We start from the raw sequence: 19,327 nt of genomic DNA on the forward strand, positions 1-19,327 counted from the left end.
TTCGGCCGAGTGGAATTGGAGGTTGGAAATTATTTTTGGTTTGATATGTATTCATTCATTAGTTTTTTCAAATAACTAATATACATATATATACCTTGTATGGATGCATTATCATATATCTAGGTTTATTTAACCATCCATAAGGTAATAAAATCCTTTATTCTAAATAAAGTATGACTAACATGGCACTTTCAAAAAGTGAATTTGTTAGTCAATAATTTCCTTTTCTAACAATTTCTACCAACTTAATTAATGGGCTTGGGCCGATTTTAATTAATTAAAATAAAAGGCCTAATTAATTAAATCCAATTTAATTAAAGTCCACTTAATTAAGTCCCAATTAATAATTGGATTAACATGGATGATTAAGAAGCCCATTGAACCTTGTGGATGGTTTTATTCTCTGTTAAGTTGGGGCCTGCGTGCCTTTTATTTCTTTATCTCATCATTTTTAGCACAATGTTTAAGGATTGCTTTCTCCTTATTAATGTATTCCCCCAATTATTGTTTGGGGTTTTTGTTTTCAATTGTTATGAGTGTAATAGGTTGGAGAGAGGTTTATTTTTATTTTTTAATAATTGTAAAAAGTAAGCACAGACGATGGAGGCCTATGGAGAAGGTCATGGGTTGGCCCACGGAGATGCATGGAGAAGAGGATCAAAGGACGGAGCCCACGAAGTAGATGAAGAAATAAAGAGAAAATAAAAGGCCCATACACGTTAATAGGTTAAATAGCTTGTATTAGTGTATTCCTATCCTAGACTGACCATAGATCCACTGCGGGCTCGGTGGGTCACATAAGTATTTGAGCTTTTGATCATCGAATAGGGGCGTGTTCTCACTGTTAGGATAGATGACCAAAAAGCCAATTAGGTTGGCCTAGATATATTCTATTATGATAATTAAACAATATTATGTAGTATTATTTTAAGTTAATAAAATGAGTATTCGCTTATTTGACTTTTACTTTGTTGTGCTCATTTTGTATATTTGCATTTGTTTGAACATCATAACAAAGCCCACAAACCAATTAACAACCGTGAAGTTGGGTCGCACATTGGATAGCGGTTATGAAAACAACTACCAAAAGGTTGGGTCTAAAACGTCCAAGTCGAGGACCTTGAGATTAAGCATCGAGAGTCATGCGGAGACTTTCACTAAGAGTCACATACAACTATTGAGTACTGTGTTTCATAGGTGACAGACGTGGGGCGTCTATGCGATTTTGGTGGGTTGATTAACTAGGTGTTGAATCAACTGAACTGACTTACGGGGATCGTCATATGGAAATCTTGGAGGCTTGGTCGGTATGACTTGAATCCCCAATTCCGATAGAACGGGAGTAGTCCTCAAACTTGAGGAATCATGGCAGTGCATACAATGACTAAATCATGGATTTGCGAGAGGGTGGTTGTGTCACAGACATGATCATCATAAGCCTTCTCCAGTGAAATCGAAGTATGTAGCAAGGACGGTGAGTTCAAAGAAGATGATCCATCCCTTGTCATTATGTTATAGAGGTATCTCCTATACACTTGGAGACTCACTTACGCCTTACAAACCTGTGGCCATAGTGGTTGATCGGGTAGGAAAAGAAGTTCCTATGTCAATCAATTAAGCGTAGCCTGCTCTCAAGTATTAAAGCATAAATGCCTAGTCCAGAATGGGAACCGACAACTAATTCCATACCTAGACTAAGGCTGGGAGACAGTTGACGGAGAGACCGTACCAATATGGACTCGAGAGCCAAAATGTTCATACGGACTTGATGGTGAGCGTTATAGCTTGAAAGAATTTCAAAAAAAACATCCCATCCAAAAGGTCGAATGTGGAACGACTTTAATAAGTTAGTATTAGAAAGTGGTTTGGATTGAAAAAAATTGCATCCATTGGATGGATGTGGTGCCTAGCAAGGCAGAATCGGTTGTAGCCTTGGAGGCGAATGACAAGGCTAGGGCATAAATTTTATGGGCCCGACATCTCATCACAAGATCCATGAAAATTCTTAGACAACAACCATATGCAAGAAGCGATGGTGATAGAAATACACAGTTGGACGTGTAGTTCTAGAAGAAAATAAAGTAGACCCACAAAATCGAGTCAGTTTCGAAACTTGTACATACTCAGAAGGTTCTGAGGGACATGGGTAATTGGCTTTATAGTCAAGCGGGAAATTGTTAGAATAGGTAACTAAAAGCAAATTGGATTAGTTGTTTTCCATTCGTCAATATTTATCAACTAATATTAAATTGATGAATATGGTAAGAGTTCATGAAGTCGGTAATATATTTGATTGTGTTTACCATTGATATTGAACGAGGTTTCAATGCTAGAACGAAATGCTCACAAACCGAAAGGTTAAACCCATAGAGTTGGGTTGCCCAGAGGTTTGACAACTATGAAAACAACTCTTGAGGGTAAATTTGGAATGTTCAATGTTGAGGATCTCGAGACAGCACATCGAGGGTCGTATATTGACTTACACTAAGTATTGTAGTTTTGTTTTGTCGGTAGGAGACGTAGGTAGTCTGTGCAGTTTTAGTGGGTTAGTTGGCAAGGTAGTCGACTGACTAAACTGACATGCGGGAATCGTCATATGGAAGTCTCTTAAGGCTTGGTTGGTAAGACTAGGATTTTCGATTCCGAAAGTACAAGATTAGTCCTCGAATTTGAGGAATCACGGAAGTCACATGCATACGAAGATTATATCTTGGATATGACAAGCGGTGGCTGTTTCGTGAGGAATAGTCATCATAAGCTTTATCTAGTGCAGTTGGAGTATGTAACGAAGATGGTGCATCCCCAGAAGGATTTGTACCCTATCAGAATATGACAGTGAGTTCTCCGATGCGCTCTGAGATGGTTCAGAATCTAAAAGTCTTTGGCCAAAGTGATTAATCGATCAGGGATAGGTTTCCTAGATCGAGTTAGTAGAGTAAACGCATCTTGAGTATTAAGCATAGTTGCTTAGTCGAGGATGGAACCGACCTAGTTTCATACCCTAGACTAAGGTTGGGAGATGGTTGATAGTAGGACCGTACTCGTATGGACTCAGAGCCTAAATGTTCACGCCGTTCTTCACCTAGTCTCTAGTGTCATGGACTGTTACCAGATGGCCACCTATGGTAACGGGCTACTTCCAGTTATGGGATAATTAAAAATAATAAATTTAATTAGATTTAATTAATTGTGTTGATCAACACGCCCAAGTTCAGTTGAGGGTGAACCTAAAGAGTCACATTGTACTACTATAACTGGATGAAATTAATTTTCGAAGAGTCGGATTAATTTAATTCGATTAAATTAATTTTTTGAGAGAATAAATGATTAGATCATTTATTTAGACCAATCCATTGGATCGATGACTTGAAATTTAATTAATTGGATTAATTAGAATTTTAAGTTAGTTATTAAAATTAGTTTAATTAATTTTATTTGGCTTGGTCTGATTTATAAGTTGGATTTATAAATTGAACGAGAGATAATAAAAGACTTGGATCCTTTAATTGGATTAAAGGATATTTCAATGTTGGGATTATAAATAAACTAGGTTTGCTTTAAAGTCCATTAGTCATGGGCTTGATATAATTTTAATTAATCAAGCTTGGTCCACTAAAATACAAGCTTAAAGTCTTGGTTAGACCTTGGCTAAGTCAAGGAGGACATTTTTGGAGAATATTTGGTGATTTTAGAGGTCAATTTTCGTGCATACGGGTTGCTAAGATTATGATGGTTGCTTTGGAGTTTAACTAGGTTAGAACTCCATCTATATGTATAACTAGGTCATATATATACTTACATCTAACCTTAGCCACACAAACAACGTACACTAGCCTCTCCAAAAAGCTTCAAATTTCATCCTCTCTCTCTTTCTCTCTTCTCCATCTCCAAGTTTCTCTTTTGGTCTTAGAGATAAAAAAAAATGAATCAGAGATCAAAACGCGTTAATTAATAGCGGTTGTTTTGATCTCCACTCTTTCGTGGTTGTTCTTTCTAGCACGAGAAGACCCTTGTAGTGGGAGGATGGACGATTTTTAGAAGATCTCATCATTGAGATCTTTTTGTGAATGGATTGGGGTAGAGGGTATTAAGGCTTGTAGCCGTACAAGAAAAACGACGAGGGTAAATTATTTTTATATTTCTGCCTCTTTGTTTATCTTGTGGTTCTATGGCCATGGTTTTATTTTATATTGTATACCAAATGCTTGGAAAAGATTAAAGGTACACCCCTTGATCAGTAATATATTTGTTATTTTGCTCGATTTTTCGATCTTTCATGATTTTCAGGCCGATCCACTCCCTTCAAGTACATGTAAGTAAACACTTTACAATTTGAACTAGGTTTTTTTTTATCATTCATTTAATAACGGATAATCCTATCACTTATTTAATTCCATCCTCAAAGTAAGCGGGCCCTAAATTTAATATTTATCCTCTTAGGTGGACAAATTTATCTCTTATGTCTTGGATAATTATATTACTCTCAAAATATTTCAGTAATATGACCAGAAATGGTTAATCCAACTCAAGGCCCATATACTAGAGCCCAACACAAGTCAAAGAAGTCCAATGAAGCAGGAGGTCTAAGCAGACCCCAAGAGCTCCCCTCAACTAAAACCTAAGGAGGGGATCTATCAACCAAAGGATCACAGACCCCAAATACCACCTATCCAGCAGAAGGACGCTCACACATGTGGCAACAAACTATTCGCATAAAAAGGTGACCAGAACACACATGTGGCCGATTACCTTTAGGAAATTGGGATATGACCAGCAGGATTCCTATCCATCCACGATCATCCTCAACCAAGTACTTCATTGGAGTTCTCCAACTAATGCCAAATTCCAATGTGGCCTATCCATAACAATCGGCTCTTCGGCTCGCTAAGGGATGAGACTTTTCACTCGCTGGGGGACTTTGGCTATAAAAACAGGTTTGACCCCCAAATAAAAGAATGGTATGGCCTGGGACTTCGCAAGAACGCAACGGAAGCATGGAAATAAGCATATTTGAATACTAAATTGAAAGGAAATTAGTCCCTTAATTTCGGGCATTTGGCACTCAAATAACATATACAAACTTAAAATAAAGACAGTGATTATTGTAACATGGAGTGATGAAAATGCAATCATAAAATTTTACCTTTTCGATTTGAAAATTTTCTTCAAACTTTTCTCCTTCAATATGTGCTCACGCAAAGACCAATGAAATCTCTTCTACGCCGAACACACACTACACCACAAGATGATCTACACACTAGAGGTAAAGCGAATGTAGTATAAGAGTCTTGATTATTTTATTAACTTAGTATATCAAACTGAAGAGGATCTTTCTTTAACTTGAACCTAGTTTAGAAAAACAAGAATAGAGAGAAAAGAGACGGAGAAGGGAGTGGTAAAGATGATAAGTGTGACAAAGGAGTATTGTTTTTCGTATCATATACAAAATGACATAGACACTGGCCTATACACTATATACACACGCACACAAAGGACATCTCATTTACTTATTGTATGTATACTATAGACATTTCATATCAAGTCCAAAATAGATACAATGTGTCCCCATAGTATACTACCTACTAGTATCACAAGTACCCAAAACAATAACTCCATCATCTTTACAACCTCATATATATGTATATCACATATAAGTATAGGTATATATTCAAGCTAGGGCTATATATATATATATATATATCCTATTTGGCTTAATTCAAAAATAAATTAAAACCATAGGATTGGGCCTCCAAAAAATTAATCCAATCAATTTTTAAAAGCCCAAGTAAAATTTATTTGATCCTATCAAATAAATCCTAGCCCATAACCCAATTAATTAATCCATCAGATAATTGAGCCTAACCTGCTTTATTTAATCTTATTAAATTACCAAGTCAAAACTCTAACTAATTGACCCCATTAATTAATTCATTAAGTCAATTAAAATTGATCATATCATATTAAAAACCTAATTCAAGTTTAATTAATCTCATTAATTAAATGTTGGTCTTTTCATCACATGGGTTTTCACATTTAAATGATCACATCATTTAATATCCCGAATTAATTCATAATTAATTCTACTACTCCATTGAGTGGCGTTTGTGTTACTCTGTAAGTTCATCCTCAACAAGACCTGGATTTGTATCAACACACACTTTAATTGGCAAATATTTTTGCACTAGAATAATTAAATCCTATTTAATTAATCTCTTTTGATAAATACTTAATCCAAAAACACCTGTCATCATGTGTCACCGTCTAGCAACGGTATATGGCACTAGACAATAGGTAAAAATAACGTGAAACCTTAAAGCTACCGAGTGCATACAGGTTCGGTCTTCCATCAGCCATTTCGCGGACTTAGTCTAGGGCATGAAATTTATCATCGATTCCCATCCCAGACTCAACATCTATGTTTAATATTCTGATTAGGCATTTTAGTCCGCTAAGTATGCCTAATTTTTAATTTTAGTCCGATAACTATGTTCATTTTTGTTTAGGTCCAGCAACTTACGAAATTGCTTACTTTTAGTCCTCTGACAGAATTTCGGAAAATTTTGCCCCTATACAACTTTTGAAAGGCAGATTTAGTTCATATGCACTCATAGGGGTAAAATTGTCCGAACATCTGCCAGGGGACTAAAAGTAAGCAATTTCGTAAGTTACTGGACCTAAACAAAAATGCACATAGTTATCGGACTAAAATTAAAATTAGGCATACTTAACGGACTAAAATAATACTTTTTCCTGTTTCTGCACTTTATCAACATAGAAAAATACTTTTCTATATAATCACCCGCTGTGGCCACAAACTCCCGGGAGTACAACACAAATCAGAACGCATAGGAGATAGCTATCATCTCATGATAGGCGATGGATCTTCTCTTGGAACTATCCAGTCTTCATACATGTTCTGACTGCACTATAACAACGCTTATAATAACCAGATTAGAACATGGTCATCTTTTACCAGGCCCTAGATACAGTCGTTCCATACATGAGACTATATGAATCCTCAAGTTTGAGGAGTAAACCTCATACTATCAGAATTGAGGAGTTCAAGTCATACTGACCAAGTCTCATGGGCTTCCATATGACTACTTCTAGCGAGTCAATTCAATCGGGTTGACAAGCTTCGTCAACCACCCACTAAAATTGGATAGACGTCATACGTCTGTCACTTAAAAAACTCGACACCTATCATAGACACGCAATACTTAAAGTAAGTCTCAATAGAACCCTCTATGCCCATTCTCAAGGCTCTCAACTTGAAACATTTCAGATTCAACCCTCGAAAGTTTGTTTCGTAGTTGTCATCAAATGTGCAATCCAACTTCATTGGTTGATTAGTGATCTGTGGGCTTTGTTGCAATGTATGAAAATTACAGAACAAAAAACAATAAAGTAAGGCCAAATAAAAACTTACTCTTATTCATTTAATTCAATATTACAAAATAAAAAGAAATTACTTAAATAGATTACAAAATAACCAATCTAATTTGTTTTCATGTCACCTATTCTAATAATCTCCCACTTGACCTGAAGTCATCACCCATATGTCTTAGTCCCATCCTATTCAGATGCTGAGTATGGGCAATCTTTGAAATGGGCTTGGTCATAGATCTTTCGTATGTTCTGCTAATGTGATGTGATCCACTCTCATATCACCTCTGCCCACCATCTCTCACAGTAGATGATAGTGTCTAAGAGTGTGCTTGGATATGAAATGAGATCTAGGCTCCTTTGCTTGTGTTATCGCATCATTATTATCACAAAAGATAACTATGTGCTCGACAATGCTAGTCATTGCACCCAGCTTTTGGATGTAGTTTTTCATCCAAACCACTTCCACCAGCTTCTGAAGCTGCTATGTATTCAGCCTCTATGGTTGAATCAGCTTTAGTATCCTACTTCAAACTCTTCCAAGCTATCACACCACCATTCAGGTTGAATACAAAATCGGACTGACACTTAGCATCGTCTACATCAGACTAGAAACTGGTATCACTATACCCTTCCAGTACCAATTTTCCACCGCCATACATAAAGAGCATCTCTTGAATCCTTTTCAACTACTTAAGGATGGTCTTGACGACAGTGTGTTGCACCAGCACAGGTCGGATACCTACTCGTGACACTTAGAGCAAATGCAATATCAGGCCTTGTGCATTGGACAACATATTGTATGATACATACGGTAGAGGCGTAAGTGATGTCACACATATTTTTGTTTTCCTCATTAATTTTACGAGAATGAGTGTTGGAAAGCTTAACCCCATATCTCATGGTAAGGAACATTCGTTTTGAGTTTTCTATCTTGTACCACTTCAAGATTTTCTAGATATACAAGGTTTGGATCATTGTTAATATCCTTCTAAATCTATTTTTGTAGATCTTGATGCCAATGATGTAGGAAGCATCAAAAAAATCCTTCATGGAGAATTGCATAGAAAGTCATGCTTTATTTTCACCCAACATATTGCGGTCATTCCCAATGAGTAAGATATTGTCCACGTAAAGCACGTTGAACATAACTGAGCTCCCACTTACATTCTTGTATACTCATTTTTGACAAAATGATAACTTTTTAGGACTTTGTCAAAATAAATATTCCAACTTCGACAAACCTGTTTCAATCCATAAATTGACATATGGAGATGGCAAATCTTTTGCTCTTCTCCTAAGGATATGAAACCCACCACTTTCACATCCATTTACCATATCTCATAGTCATAATATACAGATATGGAAAGCAAAATCCGAATGAACTTAGCCATTGCTACAGGCGAATAAGTTTCCTCAAAGTCTAGATTGGGCCTCTGAGTATAACCCTACATCACTAGCCTAACCTTGAAGGTAGTCATCTTCCCATCAGCTCCAAGCTTTGGCTTGTTTTACACTCAATGGGTTTGAAGCCCTTAGGTGGGTCTACTAAGATCCATACCTTATTGGAACTCATGGAATCCATCTCGGATCTCATGTCCTCAAGCCACTTTCTCGAATCAATATCAGACATTGCTTCTTCATAAGTCTTTGGATAATTATCCAATTAACTGGTCACCAGTGATCGTATCTTCAGGCGACTGAGATACTCTGTTCCACCTCAAAAGAATTGGAATATTTTCACTGGGAGCCACAGGCATGGAAAATGACACTACTGCTGCCTGAGGCATTACTTTACTTGACTCCTCAAGAAGCAACTCCTCATGTTGTGTATTTGGTGGAAAACTCTTTTTCAGGAACATTGCAATTTCTCGAAATAAACACCTTTTGATTCGAGGGATCACAAAAATAATATCCTGCAATTTCTTTTGAATATCCAATGAACCTACACAAACTAGATCTCCAATTCATTTCGTCTCTCACTAGTCTCTTAATGTACATGGGACTTCCCCATACCCTAAGGCATTTATAGAAAGCAGACTTGTCATGCAATATCTCATAAGGTGTCTTGATCACAATTTTAGATGGCGCCATGTTCAATAACTTGGTTGTTGTCTCGAGAGCATAACCCTAAAGGATAGTGGCAACTTAATAAAGCTCATCAGAGACCGAACCATATCAAACAGAGTTTGATTTCTCCTTTCAGATACGTCGTTGAATAGTGGCGTTCCGGGAGGAGCCCACTAAGAGAGCCATTCTCTTTTAGATAGTTCAAGAACTCTCCACTCAAGTACTCACCACCTCGATTCGATAGAAGAGTTTTAACATGGCTGCCAATTTAGTTCTCTACTTTAAGTCTAAATTCTTTGAACTTTTCAAAGGCCTCAGACTTGCACATCATCAAGTAAACATAACCATACCGTGAGGATCATCTATAAATGTTGTGAAGTACATGAACCTACCTTTAGCTTGAGTGTTAAATGGCCCGCAGACATCTGAATGGATCAAACCCAACATATCACTAGCAAACCTGCTTTGTCCTACAAATGGCTTCTTTATCATTTTCCCTTTCAGACAAGACTCACAAGCTAGCAAGTTGTCCAAATCGTCTATTTCTAGACATTTTGAGTCCACCAACTTCTTTATCCTAGCTTGAAATATGTGACCCATTTTCTTGATTATCTAACTTGCGTTTATTCTGAATAGTCATGATCGTATTATATTGTGGAATGATATAAAGGTCATTTATTAGTTTAACCAACAAGTGGGGAGAACCATTTTGCGATAGATAAAACAGTTTTGAGTTATTGAAAACTCATAACCTTCTTTGTCCAAAACAGTAATAGAAATGATGTTTTTAATCATGCTATGTACATAATAACATTCCTTCAATTCAATAATAACATGGTCACTAACTACTAAGTGGACTAGTCCCACGGCTTCAACAACAATCCTCTTGCCATTTCCACGTCGCATATCTACCACCCTTTCACTTAGTCTTCTTCTTTTTGCCATCACCTGTTAATCACTACAGATGTGAGAACCACAATCAATATCTAATACCCAAGAAGTAGAATTAGTGACCATATTAATTTCAACAACAAACATACCTTGAACAAAGACAAGGAATTTAGGATAATTTCTCTTCCAATGCCCCTTTTCATAGCAGTAGTGGCAGTCATCTTCTGCCTTGTTAGCTTTAAGAACTTCCTTCCTCTTCCCTTTGCCAAAAGTCTGGCCCTTGACAACTGTTTTTCTTGCAGGGGCTGGACCTTTGGCTTTGCTCTTCTTTTTCTTCCAACGTCGGGCCTTCTTGACCTTCTTGGAAGTTAAAGCATCCCCCAACATGTCAGCAGATTGCAATCTCTTGATTGTCGCCTCGAATTGGACCAACATATTGATCAATTCAGGGGGCTTGAGAACTTTACGACAAAAGGGTCATGAGAGGGAGGGAGCGATTGAAGGAACACATCAATATATGTGCCATTCTCAATTCCTGCCTTCAACTCCTCAAGCTTCTCCATAAAGGATAGCATTTGGATGCAGTGATCGTGAACTGAAGATCCTTCAGCCATCTTAATGTCAAAGAATGCTTTAGTGACGGCATATCGTACATGCCGATCAGGCACTTCTTACAGATTAGCCAAGCACATCATGATTGAATTAGCATGATCCAACCTATCATACTGTTTTTGGAGTTTGTTTGTCATAGACATCAGTATGATACTGTGAACCTTTCGGTCATCATCATGTCATTTGTTGAACGTCATACATTCTTTAGCAATAGAGTCTTCTGGAAGGAAAGCAAGAGGGGACTAATCCAAAACATAGGTTTGGCTCTCAAAGTCCAAAGTAATTTTTAAGTTCCTTAGCTACTCATTCTAGTTGTTTCCATTAAGTTTGTTAGCCTCAAGACTAACAGTAAGTATATTCTTAGACATATGTTGACTACAATAAAATAAAAGCAGAAAATTAGCAAATTTTTCCTAATATTGAAGATAAGTTATGACATGGTCTTTAGTCATATATTACTCCTACTATTTTTTCAAAATCCCATCACTCTCAAATGGGCATTTCGAGCAAATAATTTCTAGTGGGCTTGAGGTCCATGTCTCCATACCCCACTTTTACGATTTGCACAGAAATTACCTCATTGGAAGTAATATTTACCATTCTTATTATATGAGATCCCCAAGATATTTTGCCTCCCTTTTCACATGATTCCAAGCACTCCAAGCGAATCCCACTATTCTATGTTAGGCCCAACCTATCAACCAAGTGAATTATTTCTACTATCATCCACAACTCGTGAGACAGAAAAATAGAAGACTAATTCTCTAGTTCATAACAATAGTGTAGCTCTTCTTCATTCCCAAACGTACCACAACTCGTCAGACTACTAAATGAACCAAAGTAGCATCCACACCAAAATGTTGTGGACGGAAGGCATGGACTTGTTAAACTTTTTAATATGTCCATTATGGGCCTAATATTATACTTGGACAATCCAAATGAGAGTTTAGTTATCTTTAGACCAAAACCTAATTGCATTAGTATTTTGCACGTTTGTTGTTTCAAAAACAGTAAATTATGCATAGAATAACTACAATGAACTTGGCATGTCCCTGTTAAGATGATCACAAGCCTGTTCTTATGCGACTCACTGAACCTTAGTGGATCATTGGTCTTTCTAAGGATAGGCTCTGTGCTATTACAAATTATTATAACCCCTTACATTTAATGGGCCTTTTGTAATCCTTCTTTTCTTCATGATCCTTTTCAACTGTCACCTTGGACCCCATCTCCATAGATGGTCTTTATTACAAGTCATCTTACAATAAAATAAAATGCCTCACCTCCTAAACTATTCTAATTAAAATTGAAATCATAGAAACCCCAATCACAAGTTGGAAGGAGGTAGATAAAAGGGAGAAAGAATGTCTTGCTATTATCAAGACTACAAATGAAAAAGAGGAGAAGAATAAGAGGCAAATAGACCTCAACCCAAATAGAATATAATACCAATCACGTGGGTTCAATGGGCTTTGTGATCATCCTTTGATTCATTTATCACATAAATAAATTAAACGCATTTCATAATATCACATATTATAGATTTGTTATCACATGTATCAAGAGATATCCAATATCATATATGCCACAATTATGCAATAAATACATGTTGCTCCTTCACAAGGAATTGCATTTAATAATAGATATCAACACTTTTTATTTTCATCAAATACATTAATCCAATTAAAGTTTGCTGAAAATAACCTTGACTAAATTCAAGTTTTGACACTCAAATCAATTTAATCAAAACTATGGAAACATTTTTCACAAAATTAATAAATGTCATTTTGCAAGGAAAAATCATATTTAACCCAAATTGCAAAATGAACAAAAATTAATTAATAATTCAGAAAATCTAAATAAATTACAAAAATGATAGTTGCATATTTCTCAGATATATATGACGTTACTAAAATGAATCTAATCAAAAACCAGGTTGCCCATATAGGCAGCAGCGCCCGCACGGGCCAGAAGCATTTTTGTTTATTCTCTCCCTTCGTTTAATTATTCGAATAAATAACAATTGAGTCATAAAAATGCTTAAAAATATTTTTGAAACATCAAAAGTTAAAATACAACACAACATATTTTCTTTTATATAATCGTACATTAAGAAAAATATGTAAATCATGCTTTAATTAAAATTAAAACAACCATCTACATCATATAAAGCATGATATATCACATTGAACATCACATAAACAATAGCCACTAGTGCCGAACTGGGCTCTGATACCACTAAAAGAGTTGGTATGGCTCGGACCTTCGCAAGAACGCAATGGAAGCATGAAAATAAGCATATTTAAATTTTAAATTGAAAGTGAACTAGTCCCTTAGTCCCGGGCATTCGACATTCAACAAGCATGAACAAGTTTGAACTAAAACAAGTGACTATCATAACATAGAGTGACAGAAATGTAATCACAAAATTTTACCTTTCCGATTTGAAGACTTTCTTCAAGCTTTTCTCCTCCAAACGTGTGCCCACACAAAGACTAACGTGATCACCTCTACATCAGACACACACTACACTACAAAATGGTCTACACCAAACCTTGCTAGAAGTAAATTGTATGTAGTATAAGAGACTTGATTATACTGTTAACTTAGTATACCAAACTAAAGAGGATTGGTGAGTGTCCAGATCACCAAAAATAATTCCTACAATACTTGTGAAAGTGGGAGTAGGGTCGATTTCACAAGGGCTGGTATAAGTTGATTTCTTTAAGAAAAAAAAAATAATGGGGGGAGATTTGACGATAAAAAGAAATAATTAAATAAAGCTATAAAACAATTGAAATTACATGACGAAGATACGAGAGAGAGATTTTTCGGTTAAGACTAGGATCATACTTGATTCTTGTGAGTTGATCATTAATGCAAGAATGACACATGTATAAACGAATAAATCAGTTATAGTGTTGGTACGACCTAACACCTTACCTTTCCTTACCTTTTCGTCAGCCAAGGTACGATCGTTGGCTAAATCCCTAATTAACAGACAACCCTGGGAACGTACACAAGATTTAATCTATTAACAGCATTAAGAATTAGAAAGGCCTGATTCTAATCAACAAACTCCTACGAGGATAATTTGTTTAAACTAGACCGTGCATTTCCCATAACACAACTAATTACTATGACATAATTAATCATACTACATTGCTACTAAGTATTGAACTAAATAAATAATTACACGAATTTATAAAGTCCAATTATCTAAGCAAACCTTCTTGATAATGAACAACCAACCGAATCATTCATAAATCCGACGTTTGTAATTAAAGCACAGAGAATACCATGAATATTCATTTAACAAGTGTAAAGAGCAGATTAGATCTCACAACATAATACGAATCAAGCAGTCACCATATCTTAACCAGAAAATAAGGAATTTGGCCGGACATGTTAATGGAAGAACACACTAAAAAGTAGAAATCCATTAACTCTGGTTATAAATTAAAAATAAAAGAGAGAGTAAAATAAGCAAATAAAAATAAGGTATTCTATTGAATTCCACCAATAAGTGAACAACCTTCAAATGAATAGACCATCCCCCTATTTATAATAAAAGTCTCCTACAAATCTAGACGAAGGGGGGGGGGGGGTGGGCGGGTAAATATATAATTAATTTTAAAAAGGTAAATAAATCATAAATAACATGTTTTAAGAAATCCTTTTCAAATCTAAGCACTTCATTCCTTTTTCTCTTGCGGAAATCACTCATTTTCCTTCTTACACCCGAATTGAACACTCCACTGAGCGTGGGCACGTTTAGTCAATGCTGCAGAAATTGCCTTGTAATCTCCTTTTTCCTTTTTGTTGCCTTCAATTTCGATTTTAGCTTGATTTTTGCCATCTTTGCCTCATATCTTCCCTTTTGGCTGAATATGCAATAAAATCACATGATTAGGAATGTTTTGGCTTAAAATGGAAGATTAAATCGCTATAAAATCGTGACAATTGCAGAGTTATCAAATACCCCCACACTTAGCTTTTTGCTTGTCCTCAAGTAAAATCAAGATGCATTCAAAAACTCCCTCCAAATTTCGAACTTCTCAAGGCAAATTGTAACCATGTGCAAAGTAAATGACCTACTTTATGAAAAAGATAATTCAACATGTATCAAACAAGTTCACGTAATGACTATTATCAAAACCAAGCGTATAAAACTAGTGGACTATTTTCTCTCCGCTTTCCATTCTCTCAAGTGTGAGTGTATCTCCCGACTCTTACTACGACAATGCTTCACCATAGGCTTGCCTACACACCATATCTCCACCACTTTGAAATATGCACATACATGGATCAAAAGGTCTTCAATTTTGATTGTAATGGGGCTTTGGTTTAGGGTAGGATAAAAGGATAATGAGGTTAAATTCCAGGAAACTAATTAGAACACCAAAAAATTTGAGTGAACAATAATTTGAAACTCTCAAAGTTTACTCATCTACCTTCAAGATTTTTTGACAATTCATTGAACTATGCCTTTCTTTTTTCTTTTGGAGAGATCATATATTTTTTTCTTCTCTTTTTTTTTTGGTGGCAAGAAAATTGCTTTCTTCTTTTTTTTTTTCTCTTTTTTCTACTTGGGTTTTTCCTTTTTCATTTTCTTTTCTTTTTCTCCTCTCTATTTTTTTTTTTTTTTTGTGATAGGCATAGAACAAGAAAATTGATGTCGGCTCCCACAAAGTAAAGAGGACCACAATTTTGGAACCCCCACACTCATTTCGAGATACATCTTTTAAGCACATAAATCACAAAGGCCAATCTCCATTTTGAGAACTTATTCTTTTGAACATAAACCTATTTCCCTTGATGCTCTAATAGTTCTTGGAAGGGTCAAAATCAATAGTTTAAACAAACGACGGGATAGATTCGCATATGATGGGTTATTCAACAAAATAGGTCAAAAGGCTCAAAGGGGTTCTCTAAAGTTAAAATGTGTTGGGTGGTTTAAACAACAAAAGGCCGAAAGTGGTTTCTAATGCCTTTATCATATAAAAATAAATGCACATTTGTGTGGCCTCGATGTGGTTCAAGGCAAGTTCTAGCAAGACAAAGCCATAAAAGTGTTATTCTCTCAAGAAAGAATAAATTTTTTTTTTATGGACATATCAAGCTCAAAATCTCACTAGGTATGTTTTAGGCCAGTAATCCTATATCAAAAGATTTTAACTCAAGTCATTTTGACAAAAACAAACTTTCAACTTGTGAGTTATCCTCAAACATAAAACATATATTCTTTTTGCACATAACACCATCAAGCCAAGAGCCGTCTAAAATTGAAAGGGTTTTGTCATGCCAAAGTTTTCCACAAATTTTCCAAAGAAAAAAAAAATCCACGTCAAAAAGAAAAGCAAAAATCTTCAAAAGGCTGAATAATTTCCACAAGGCACATTCCTTAAAATTTTCGATTAAGCGCAACTCCATCAAAATCTAAACCAAAAATATCTTTTCAAACAATATCATCAATCACGTTCAACGACCAACAAGAGCAACAACCATTTTCAACAAGCAACCAACAACACCCAATTCAAGAAACATGCTCAACAACAATACCCCGACGCTTAAAATCCACATTGCCCTCAATGTGGACCATGACATGCATCTCAAGGAAAAATTAAAATGAGAAAGTTTAAGGAAGCGTCCCTGAGTGCATGCCGCGAAGAGCTCATGGTGTGGGTGTTAGCCCGATATCTTCAAACAAGCCCATCAAATTGGCTTCTATGCGAGCGATTTTTTGAGCTATGTCGTCCAAGGTTGTTTGTTGTGGATTCGGTAGGGGTGGTTATGGTCTAGCCGTGTTGGTATCCTCTCTTTGCTCCGTTGCTTCCTTGTTGGCTTCTCCTTCCTCATCATTGTCTTCATCCTCATCCTCATCACTTCCTTCATTCTCATCCTCATCATCTCCATCATCGCTTTCTTCATTCTCGGTGTTTACGTCCTCGTTTGGCTCATTGCTATGAGGTGGTCTTGAAGTGGAGGGCGTATCTCCGATGGGCGATCATCCTGCATCCACAAACTCAAAAAGACTACCATTTCTAGTGACAATGCCCATTTGTGTTCCAATTGTTCCGATTCACAAGCAATGTGGAGGTTGTGGAAAGAAGGGCGAAAAACACCAAGATTAATTGCAATTAAAGTAATGTATGAACCAAGAATTAAAGCACGATTTCTGTTAATAGATGATTGAAATTGCGTAGCCAACCAAAATCTAAGATTAACTTTAATTCCGTGTAACATACACCATAAGAAAAACAATTTAGTTTTAGAACAAATTCCAGACGTATCTCTACAACCGGAAAAATTGAAAGCTAGGAAACGATGAACAAGCTTGAGCACGGGGCTTTTCAAGTAATAATGGCTTTTAGATCTACTAGGGTGACAGGCAAGGGGATCAGTAGACAGTTTACGCCATTCTTTGATAGGATTAAAATCCTCACTATTATCACATAAAGAATTAATGTACTTGTGAGTGCGTGCGTTTTCAGTGGTTGTAAAACCCAATGCAATATTAAACTCAGTCAAAGACATACAAAAGTGACGCCCCATCAAACGAAATTTAACTACTCCTGGCGTTCTAATGTGAGTGATGATGGAGTAGTAAATTCATAGGTGGTGTAAAATTCTCTCGTGAGTTCAACATATGCATGCTCAGTGCAATCAAAGAAACATTTCCAACCAATATTATCAATCAGTAAGTCACTACTGTCAACAGCATGCAAACTACGTAGAGCGTCAGTGTTCAATATTTTGCATGGTAGAATAGTACGAGTGCTGAGTAGTGAGTACCGATCCTTTTCCGTGCGAGTTGTGAATCTGAGGATACTGCTAAGAGCTTCAGATGATGGCGGAAGTGTGCTTGCATAGCGCGTGCTACGGGATCGCGGTCCCGACCTAGAGGATGTTCCTTATTCTCGGCTTCTCCTTCGGCTACTCATCTCAGTCAACTGAAGAGAAAATAAAGCAAATAAAATAAAATAGAAGAGGAATGAGAGAGAAGAAGTAGAAAAACCGTGCACCATGGAGATAGCTTTGGAGCAAACAGTGACGGCGGCGGAGGAGTGGTTGGTGAGGAAAGCAGCAACGGTGATGGTGGACGGCGAGACAGTGGTGGCTATGCATCGAGTGGAAGGTGAGAAACAGTAGTGGATCAGCGGCGGAGGGGATGAGCATCGGCGATTGAGTTGTTCTCTGACTCGGGAAAAGGGAGAAAACGGCAACGGTGGATCTGGGTCTCTGTCGGAGTTGAAAGCGAGAGGGAGGACGAGAAAGTGGACCGGATTTGCGACGGCGACAGACTGCGACGCGACTGAGAGCAGATGGTGGAAGACAAACGGCGAACGGCGACGGTGTCTAAAGACGGCGACGCGACGGTGGAAGATGAGAAAAACAACAATGGCGACGGGACGGTTTTGCCTAAATCACCAAAGCTGTCCGGTTTTGCCTTCCAAACAGATTTGGATGCTCCATTAAGCGTGCCCACGCATTGCAAAACATGAACAAGAACACTAAAACTAAAATCAAATGAAAGAGAAAAGAAAAGGGTAGAAATTTCATGGATTGCCTCCCATGCAGTGCCTTTCTTTAACGTTTTTGGCTAGACTGAGAGAGGTGTATTTAGGCGAAGGTGAGCTCCACAAGTTGAATTTTCTCAATTGTTGGTGCTTGAAAATCCTCGTAGAAGGGCTTGAGCCGATGTCCATTCACCTTGAACACTTATGAGTTGTGGGACTCTTGATTTCAACTGCGCCATGAGGAAAAACATTAGTAACGATAAAAGGTCCAATCCATCGAGAATGCAACTTACCCGGGAATAGCTTGAGCATAGAATGAAAGAGGAGGACTTTTTGCCCAACAACGAATTCTTTTCGAGATATGGTGCGATCATGAAAAGCTTTGGCTTTTTCCTTGTAGATTTTTGAATTCTCATAAGCATCATTCCGTAACTCCTCAAGCTCTTGTTTTTGCAACTTACTTTGCCCTCCCGCTTCATCCATTGCTAAATTGAATTGCTTGATTGCGTAATATGCCCTATGCTCAAGTTCGACAGGGAGGTGACAAGATTTACCATAAACCAAACGATATGGGGACATACCTATGGGGGTTTTGTACGCCGTACGATAAGCCCAAAGTGCGTCATCCAAGCTTGTACTCTAATCTTTTCGGTTAGGATTCACCGTTTTCTCAAGTATGGATTTGATCTCTCGGTTGGAGACTTCCGCCTGGCCATTTATTTGGGGGTGGTAGGCAGTTGAGATTTGATGAGTGATGTTGTACTTCTTAAACAACGTCTCGACCACCTTGTTGCAAAAATGTGTTCCTCGGTCGCTTATAATTGCTCTTGGCATACCAAACCTAGAGA

Source organism: Sesamum indicum, linkage group LG9, assembly GCF_026168435.1.
Source record: "Sesamum indicum cultivar Baizhima isolate 11 linkage group LG9, ASM2616843v1, whole genome shotgun sequence".
Lineage (NCBI taxonomy): Eukaryota > Viridiplantae > Streptophyta > Magnoliopsida > Lamiales > Pedaliaceae > Sesamum > Sesamum indicum.